This window comes from Macadamia integrifolia, chromosome 4 (assembly GCF_013358625.1).
Source record: "Macadamia integrifolia cultivar HAES 741 chromosome 4, SCU_Mint_v3, whole genome shotgun sequence".
Taxonomy (NCBI): domain Eukaryota; kingdom Viridiplantae; phylum Streptophyta; class Magnoliopsida; order Proteales; family Proteaceae; genus Macadamia; species Macadamia integrifolia.
In genome coordinates this window covers 13099358-13109403 of record NC_056560.1, presented here as the reverse complement: position 1 = coordinate 13109403, position 10046 = coordinate 13099358, and the positions used below count along the sequence as shown (strand labels likewise).

Sequence of the window (10046 nt, the reverse complement as noted above, 5' to 3'; positions counted from 1 at the left end):
TAACAAATAATGAAACGTTATATTTCACTAGGCATAATGATGCCTAGAATGACCTTTTAAAACATGTTTCTAAAAAACAAGGAAATCTCTCTACATATCAAGCAAACGTGCAAAGCGCTCCTAGATCGCCAAATCCTGAACATCAAGTATTTTGAGTGAAACAGAACACAAATGCCAAACTTAATAGTAACTTGACTTGTCAATTTTATTATCAGCTCGGAAGCTCAACTTAATTATCGCTACTTGGTCATATGGTCACTACACCAACGTGGGGTCTCACCAAGGCAGCGCACAGGCATTCAACCAGGGGATAAGGTGGTATTTTTTGCCACCCGTGTCCAGTGGTAGGGGCACTCAACCGGGTTCTTATCTTTTACCTAATAATATAATCGACTTCATGCAGTGCTAACTCCTATAAAACGAATTTGTGGCTGACCATGCATCCCTTTCAGGTTAGTGACTGTACATCAAGAGCAGACTGCAATTAACTTTACAGAAACCTAAGTTCAGTCTCAGAGAATACTAAGATGGTCACAGGACATTGGTTTCCTGAAAAACTTCAGCATTACCTAGAAATTGAGAGATGTAAGCAAAACCCGTTTCGATACCCCTCCCCTTCTCATTCCTTTTCTTTCTTTTCTAGAAAGAAAAGAGAATAATAATAAATAGCCAGAAAACCCAAGAGGTAGCCAAGTTGACAAAGGACCTTCACCTCAGGAAGCATGTGGTTCTAAGTTTGACTCTTTTTACCTAGGGCCACTTACATTTGGGTATTTAGTGCTCACAACCGCTTTCGATAAAAGTTGAATAGTTCTCATTTAACATTGGTATGACCCGATCCATGCGATTGTGGAATCAGTATGGGCCCACGGGACTAGTCAGGCCAAATGCCTGAATACCCATTGTTAGCAAAATAATAATAGTAATAATAATAATAAGTAGCCAGAATCATCAAACACCAACCAGGTGAAATTTGCTATAACATCAATGACATTCACTTGATAAATTTATATTTGATCATACGAGAACACATTCATGGCATCAAGGATCAATTTGCTAAAATATCATACAAGAGCAACTGACCCATCAAAATTTTATGGACAACAGCAGATTGGATGGTGGACAAAACCCCAAAGAGATAAATCATGGGCCAATAAAGAAAATATCAGACTGCGGAAGCTCTTCAAATACTAGTACAGGACCAATATGATGTTTCACTGCCTCCAGAGAAGCGAAAAAGGAAAATGATGCGCTTGAGAATCTGTGGTAATTGTAGATTTCTTTACAAAAACAGAGATAAGAAAAGAATGCAGCATTTTTGAGCCTGACCTGGAACGCTAAATGTGCACATTTTTGCTATCAACTTTTCTCAAGCTGCACAGCAGAAGTGACCATGGTGACAGGCCACCAGGCTGTTAAAGCTATGCCATCTCCATACTCAGGCTTAACCTTGTAATAAGCATGCAAGTGTCACCAAGCATACAGAAGAGAACAAATTCCCTGTGCATAAACTCCATGAAACCCACATTTCACCCTATCGCTTGCAAAGGTAAGTTTCGCTTCTCTGATCTGTGACGGTATAACTTCGCTATAGCTCGTCTCTCACAATCCTACAATACAAGAAACCCAAATAAGAAAACGGATAGAGTAATTATATAATTAGGTTTCGACCATTTTCTTCTTCATGCAGTAAGCAGTTAGCAAGAGATGATGTTGCACCTTGAACATATTGAGATAGAATGGTTTTCCAGGATTTGTTCTTCTTAGCTTCAGGTACGAATATGCAAAACTCAGCTGATCACGAGGTGTAAAACGGTCAACCTCATTGAACCAAAGACGAGAACAGGTTTGACATTGGCGTGTGTGCTCTCACAATAAAGGACCCTTCAGGGACATCTGGTTAAAGCCAAAAAATGAAATCATGTAAGGAGGGTAAGACAAAAGCTAATTCCAAACAAGTTCATGCCGCAAGAAAATATCTTTATGAAATCTAGTAATCAATCTCATACAGCTTGGTAGAAGTCTGTTGGGATTTGAAACATTGAATTTTCTCAGGCCATCAGCCTGGTAGAATGCAAATTGTTGATCAATGATGGTATGGTTAAATTTGTTCAGCCTTTTATTTTGTGCCACCTCTTGCCACACACAATGCCGATCATAATGATTGGAAATTGCATACTCATAACCTTTCCTCCATAGAAAGTACTCCAAAATAAGTAGAGGATCCCTTTGGAGACGTAATTTGCTGTCCAGCCAGATTGAGTACCTGCAAAATATTATGTGCAAAATATTATGTGCAAAATATGAGTATCAGGCACCAAAAGAATTCACAACAAAACACATGAATGAGGATGACAAGTGCTAGAAATGTAGATTCTCCACAAATTAAATCATAATTATTAAACTGAAACTCACATGCATTTTAGAAGGTCTATAGTGTTCATCTTCTTCCCCAGTTCTATATCATTCATCTTCTTCTCCCCCCACCCCCTTTTTTCCCTTGTTCTTTCCCTTTTCTCTGCGGTTGCATAAATTTGACCTCATGTTAGGGGTCAACAGACAACTGACCTACAGGTTTTTAGCACATATTTTGTGAACATCATTATCACCTTTTCTTCTGTTCAATTTATTTAATGAAAGAAGCTGGTTTCTATTTCAATAATTTCCCCAAGGATTACTCCTGCACCTTTTATTTTTCAAGCAGCATTGAACAATTCATGCCTTATGGATTCTTCAAACTGAATGAAATCATGACAGCAGTTAAATGTCAAATTCTGATACCAGGTAATGATGTGGAACCCAGGTCACAATACCCTATTTTGGTTCACTATGGGCCCATCCAAGTGTACAATAGCCAAAAGTAGGAAGAAAATGACAATTCTGAAAATATAACAAAGATAGCAAAGGTGGAGTGGCAAATTTGTAATAAAACAGAATCTTAAAGGGGCTATTGGGTAACCCAATGGGAAAGGACACAACGGAAATTAGAATTTATTGTAATGGGATGAACTTGGAAGTAAAGGCTTTAAAAAATATTAAACAGAGTAAGGGTTTGGTTTGGCAAGAACAGTTATAAAAGAGAAGTAAAAGAGTAATAATGGAAGAAGAGGGGGAAAGGAACAGGAATACCTAAATGGAAAGAAGAACTGAATTGATCAACAGGGGAGACAACAAGCTTGCACACTACAGCTCTTGGCAGCCACGTTTAAAAAAATCTTTATTCCATTCCAAAGTCAAGGAATTCTTTGTTACAGCATGTATTTTAAGACTTACAACAATCCCAATCCTTATCCAAAACTAAAACAGAAGCAAACTTTACTTGATAACAATGACTATAAGTGTAAAGATCAATACAGAAACAAACTCTTAGGCTGTGTTTGGTAGTCATCCATTTTACTGGAACAAGAAAACGGAATCTTCTGTTTGGTGTCCATGGTTCATTTTCCTTTTCTTTCTAAACGAACCGAGTAAAAAAAATGCCAGAAACGAGAAATGTTGGAGTTTCGCTCCAAAACAAAATTTTGTCACAGAAATGGAAAATTCTGATTTTGACACGAAACGTCGTTTTTGGAATGGAATGACTACCAAACGCAGCCTTATATAACTCGGTTGAACCGAAGGACCTAGATCATCTTGGGTCAGATTGGACCCCTGTAACTGCATCAGGTCATTCTGCATTTTTCATTTGAACTCTATAATTAGAACTTTTCCGAAGATTTGAGTACTAGTTTTTCCTATGAAAATACTAGGAAAAAATAATGGTACTATTACAAATAATTTTATCTTTGTACAAATGGGTGTCTGGTTAAATTCATAAAAATTAGAAATTGAAAAACAATATCAGCCAATCGGATGGGAAACAGTCATACCAATATTCCATGATCTGAATTTCAGAGATGAAGAGTCATGTTTGATTTTGATGTCCATGCATGTGCCCAGACACCTTGAGGTCATGATTTATACTTGAACAAATAGATCATGACATCATGTAGTACAATACCAACCACAACATATATGGTTAAACTACTCTTCCTTCAACCAGACCCCCAAGATTTAAATAAATAAATAAATAACTCAGTAAAGACATTCTAGGTAAAGTCTGAAATTATTCAAGGATATGGAAAACAGGTGTTTGAAGTTAAATCAGAAAAGAAAAGTGGACCAAAGATAAAAACAATAATGAAATGAGCTCTAAAACTAGTGGCTCCAGTAACCAGCAATAGTATAGCGTCTGAAGACCAACTCAATTCACATGCCATGTACAAAACTAAGATTTTCACCTTTTCTTTTTCAGAGAAAAATTATTCAAACTCCAAGACAAAGGAAAATATACATCGAAGAAGGAAATAATCTCCCCAAGAGCCCCACCAAAAGTGAGCAGAAAATCAGAAAAACCAAAGTGAGAACAATATATATTATGTAGGCCAAAAAACAACCTACTGAGATGACAGAACAACTGCATCAATACCCCAAAGCCGAATAATCCTCGAAAAGAATCAACCATCACTAGTACTACCACCTACCAGTACCAGATAGAATATTGAACTGCTGACACTAGCACACTATATCCCCCCCCCCAATGAGGAAGATTATTTCTTTCTTTTGCCCTCTACGCATCCCTCCCAATGAACTGTAACCAAATCTTGCACTCAGAGGACTATTTAACCAAGAATAAGAACTTCCGTCACCAATTCCTTCACTCCAGACGTCACTTTCATCATCTCTTTAATGTTCTTGTGTTAGAAATAATATCAGAGGAATAGTTGCAATCAGAATGGTGAGATTGGCAAATAGCAACACAACAAAGTACAAAAACAGAAAGGAAAACAAGGAAACTGAAGGGTAGCCCAATGGATGACAAGGTGGGCGAAGTAAACTGAAGAGTAAGATGAAGAACGATAATGGTACTGTGTCATTTTGGCACAAGTTGGAAAACGGATAAGGAGAAGGCTGAAAAGAATGTGGGTGGATCGAGTGAAAAAATAAATAATTGGCCCTAGAGGCTGGGCCTTGGCACAACGGTAAGGTTACTCCATTGAGACCTAGTGGTCACGGGTTCTAATTGGGAAACAGCCTCTCCACAAAGATGAGGAGTAAGGCCGTGTACATTATGATCATAGTAGTCACGGTGCCAAGGGGAACCAAGGTGGTGGAGGGCTGTTTAAAGGCTTAGGCAACAAGCCACCCACCTAGGCTTTGCTAAGGAACGTTTTCCCCCTCTTTTCTGACATTATTTAGTATTCCACATATACCTTGTATCATAAAAAATAAACATTAACCAACACCAAGTCATCAAAAATCAACATTAAGCCACATCAAATCGTAAAAAAGCAACATTACAAAGTCACATTAAATCATAAAAATCAGCACTTGGAGAAATGTTCTTCAACTGTAATAAGATTGACTGGTCAAATGATTTTATTTTTACATGAGATTTTTTGTAATAGGTAGAGCACAAAACCAGCTTTCCAACAAGTCTAAGATTATTTAAATCTGAGTTGTAAATTGTAATCACAAAGTTATGTTTTGGTGAAACTTAGTTTAAAATGCGCGAATGCTGTTAAGATCGCTTGAATGAAAATAAAACTATGGACATCAATACAAAACAAATGTTACTAGACATTTGATTTTTAGCAATGTTTTACCATTATAAGATTTATAAAATTTTCAGAATTGAGAAAAACCCTAACATTTGAAAGTTAAAAATCGCCCCTACAATAAAAAATCCAATTTTTGTTCTTAAACTAGAGAGTTGACTTTTAATCCTTTTAGAATTTAATTTTTCAAATTATTTTTATTGGATTCAAATAGGGGGTATTTTCTTATTTATGAATAACATTTTAAGTAAAGTAAATGTTAACTTAAATGATATTTGACATAAATAGGTGTGCGCCTTGCAACAAGGCGACAAGTCGCCCAAACCCCAACTAGGCTCCCTAGAAGCCTAGGCGATGCTTTGACAAGTATGATTATGACCCTCTCCCAAACGACGCAATGGCCGGAGCACTGTGCGCTGGGAACACCCTTTTAATGAAGTATAACTTTGCAAAGAATATCCCAGAACTATAATGAATATTGGAAAAAATTTCGCCAGTTGCATTCATAAGAATAAGTTTCAAAAACTTGGAGCTGATCATTTATCAGAAGCCTGTCCAATAAAATTGCAGGGAAATACAAGTATAGTAGTTTCTCTAGTCTGGCAGGTCAAGAAAGTATCTCTAGACCAGTGCAAATATCTGCCACGGCTGGTTGAATAGAGCTAAAAGTAGTAGACCAGTAGATCCCAAGTCCCTCTGTTTCACACATCAAGTTTCAGCCCAAGAAAGAATTGGACAAGCTTAAAATAAGCCTTAAATAACCAATGAAAAAAATGTGATGACTACAGATATGAGGGAGACCTTAATACATGGAAGGGTATGAATGAATACGAGTCCGAAAATTGAAATTCGGCTAATCTAGACCACTTTCTAGATTGGCCAAAGTTGCCACGTCTCCCTTCCATGTGGCAAAACTTGGTAGTGTACTAGAGATACCCTCATATCCAGACTAGAAAAACTTTTGCTACACAAAACAGAAAACTTGACAAGGATAATAGAAACTAAACGCAGCATGATTAATAACAAATAAAACTTCACTTGTAAGTTGTAACCAATGAAATACAGATGATCTGTGTACCATTACAAAAGTAGGCACCAATATGTCCAACATCTACCTATGTTTTCATACCTTGCAGAAGAAAAGAGTCTGTGCGTTAAAAACTTTGGTATTTTTCCCACTCTCCGCATATCATTATAAGGTAAATTCTTTACCACTACAACCTTCCATAAACCAATGAAACCCATTCTGTCAGGCTTTTGGCCCTCAGAGGAAAGTGTTTGCAAAGTATTTTCATCCGTAAACATAACAAAGCAAACATTTTTCCTTGATAAACGTGTAACCTGCAAAGAGCAAAGAGCAAAAAGCAAAGAGTTACTTTAAAATCATAATTTTAGATGATAAAAACATGAAGAGGCAATTAGCAGAAACAGGCGAGGCACAGCCCTCAAGGCATGTGGAGTTTGATAATGTAAGCCTCTACAACTTAATAAATAGTCCCTTAAAATTTATTTGAAATGGTAAATTTTTAGATAACCATATACTACAATGATTTGAAATGTAATTGTAAAGTTTCAATTTCATATTGCAATTAATTCAATTTTGTGGCTCTTCAATTTCTGCCCAACCCATTCATGCTGGGTTTCTAGAGACTCATACATTTAGACCCAGAAAATAATGGTAAATGAAACAATAATGAGGAATAACAAAGAGGGGAAGATATTGTCATGTTCAATGGATCCATCTAAATCCATAAGAATATATATGGATTCTGTTTCAATTCGGCCTCTCCTGTCAGAAGTATGGTTTAAATTCCTTCAAGGAGTCTTGTTTCGGTATTATTTCTTTCCTGCACAGCCCAGTTGCCTCTGCCTTTTTTTTTTTTCCCAGGCCCTTCGAATCTATAGTAGCATGGGAGCTCTATCTATCTAATGCAATGCTGACCTCAAACCAATAAGATCCAATGGGAAATTAGCTTGTGAAAGGATTGCAAGAGAAAAAAAAAAAGACAAACCAGATTAGGAAATTTAAATAACTCGACAAGGACATGTGTGATTATGCTCAAATTCTGGTTGAAGGTCTATTAAGGACTGAAGCTCAGTCCTGCAAAGTTTCGCTGAAATCTGAGGGTTAGATTCTCAATTAGGGGGAAATCCTACTCAAGGAAGGACAGCTCAACAACTGCAGAATCAATGAACAGAATGGGGGTGCAAACAAGTGATCAATTAAGGATTCAGAACTAATAGCAGAATAGAGAACTGAAATAAGAAGAACAGTTTTAACACGAGATTTGGAAAAATGCAAGTTGAAGTAGGAAACTAGAATTCAATGGACATGGCTGTAGCTCCTTACAAACTTATCATAAAACAAAAAAGCAACTAAGTGCATGAGGCTCCCACTACTGCCTGGGAAGGGCAAATGTATGCAGCCTTACCCACTGCTTCGCAGAAGAGGCTATTTCCAAGTTTTGAACATGTGACCAACATGTTGCAATGGTGCAACTTAACCGTTGCGCCACTGGCTCGCCCACTTCCTTCCAAACTTATATAGAAGACACAAAAACATACTCAAACTCAAAAAAGGAAAGGCCTAAACCAAATCCTGAACTGATAAGGTAACTTAAACTAATTAGGAATTGAAATAATGAAGGAAAGAGACTAAAATAAGGCTGGACACAGACCTATTCCAGCAAAACTAAAACACTTGATAAAAAATAAAATAAAGAAATAAGACTCGAACTAACTAATAAAGTAAATCTCATATTTGTTTTTCCTACCCATATTTTAGGCCCATTTAAAGTGTCCCATTACAACAAAAACTCATTGGACCAAGGGTCCAACCTGTATAGAACCCAGCACAAGTCTTATGTCCACAAAAAAAAAGTCCACTTTTGCTGATTTATCTGCATCACAATTGTGGGTCTTGGATTATCTTTCTGTCTTCTAAGAAATTGTACCCACTAAGAAGAAAAATTCCTTCAAGGATTGATAGGGATATTTAGTGTGTACAAGAAGGAGGTTCAAACCAGTATCATGCCTCACCCCAACAGGTTTTAGTTTAATATTTTAAGGCCTGGTAACCTCTATATACCGTGCACCCTTCCATGTTGCAAAATGAGGGCCGGCTGATGCAGAATTGAGGTTGAACCGGGTTGACCCTTTGGGCAATCTCAACCGAGACGAACCGGGTCCGATTGGATTTTTGGGATCAATAGGATATATTAGGAATTACTTTATTTAGGAAATATTGAGTTATTTATCTGGGAAGATATGTAATCTTTTATTTTGGGTAGTTGTTAGTCAAGTAGGAAGTTACTAATTTGAGTTTTATTTCGTTTTTAATTTTATTAGTTAGACTTGAGGAAGTAATTAGTAGTTGCTATTTCAGTTTTAGATTTTAATTAGGGAAGTTTTAATTTCAGTTTATTATATAAAGGCACCCAAGTTATTAAACAGATTTTGAGAATGAATTGAATTGAATTGAATGTTTTGGTACAGAGTATGGTGCACGACTAGGTCGTGTGACCTCCTCCCCCCCCCCCTTTTGTATGATTCTTCTCTTCTCCCCTGCAACTCTGACTTCTCTCAGGGATTTCTTCCCTTTCTCTACCGGTCCTCCATCACTGGCAATAGTATTGGGATCCAAATAGAGGAGACCCTAGCAATCCAACCCATTCCCATTGCTTACATGGTGAGTAAGGGGGAAGAGCAAGGATTAAAGTATCGGCATCGATCGCCGTATCGGTCGGTCAAAATTAAGATACGTATCGGAGGGTATCGTATCGTATCAGAGATACGCTAAGATACGCTAAAGATACGCACATAAATGGATAGGGAACACATTTTTATACATTTTTGCATAAAAAAATAGTTAAAAAAAGCTATATATAACATGTAGAATGCATAAATACTTAAGTAGAGGGTATCGTATTGATAAACAAATATATTGAGTTGAAAATGTTCAAAATGATGAGGTTTGAGTTTTTTACAGTTTTTTCTTTCCTCATTGCCATTGCCACTGTGATGAGTGCCGTGAAGAGTGTCATGGTGATTCAAATCCTTGGCTAGGACCTTCTTCTTCAATAGGAGCAACTACGATGATATTCTGTGCTTGTCGAATATAGGCACAATATTTACCCCAGTCGAAATATTTATGGTAGTGGGTCTCCCATTCATTGTAGAAAAATTAAATTTTTTTTATAGAAGTTGTAGATTAAATGTTTTTAAAGAACATATAAAAAATCAACAAAGTGTGAACCAATATATTTGAGTAGATCTAAGGACTAAGAAATAAAAAAAAATTAAAACCCTCACTTTTTGGGGGAAAAAATGTGGGTTTCATTTGAAATCATTTATTTAGTAATTATAAGTTATGACATTATTTTTAAGAGTTGAATGAACTAAATTTTCTGAAAAAAAAATTTTTGGGGGATTTTTCTTTTTTTTTTTTTA

General features: G+C 36.6%; 1 pseudogene; it reads right to left on the bottom strand.

The window, feature by feature from the left end:
- Positions 1–972: 972 nt before the first annotated feature.
- Positions 973–10046, bottom strand: part of LOC122076492 — a 20957-nt pseudogene continuing 11883 nt past the window's right edge.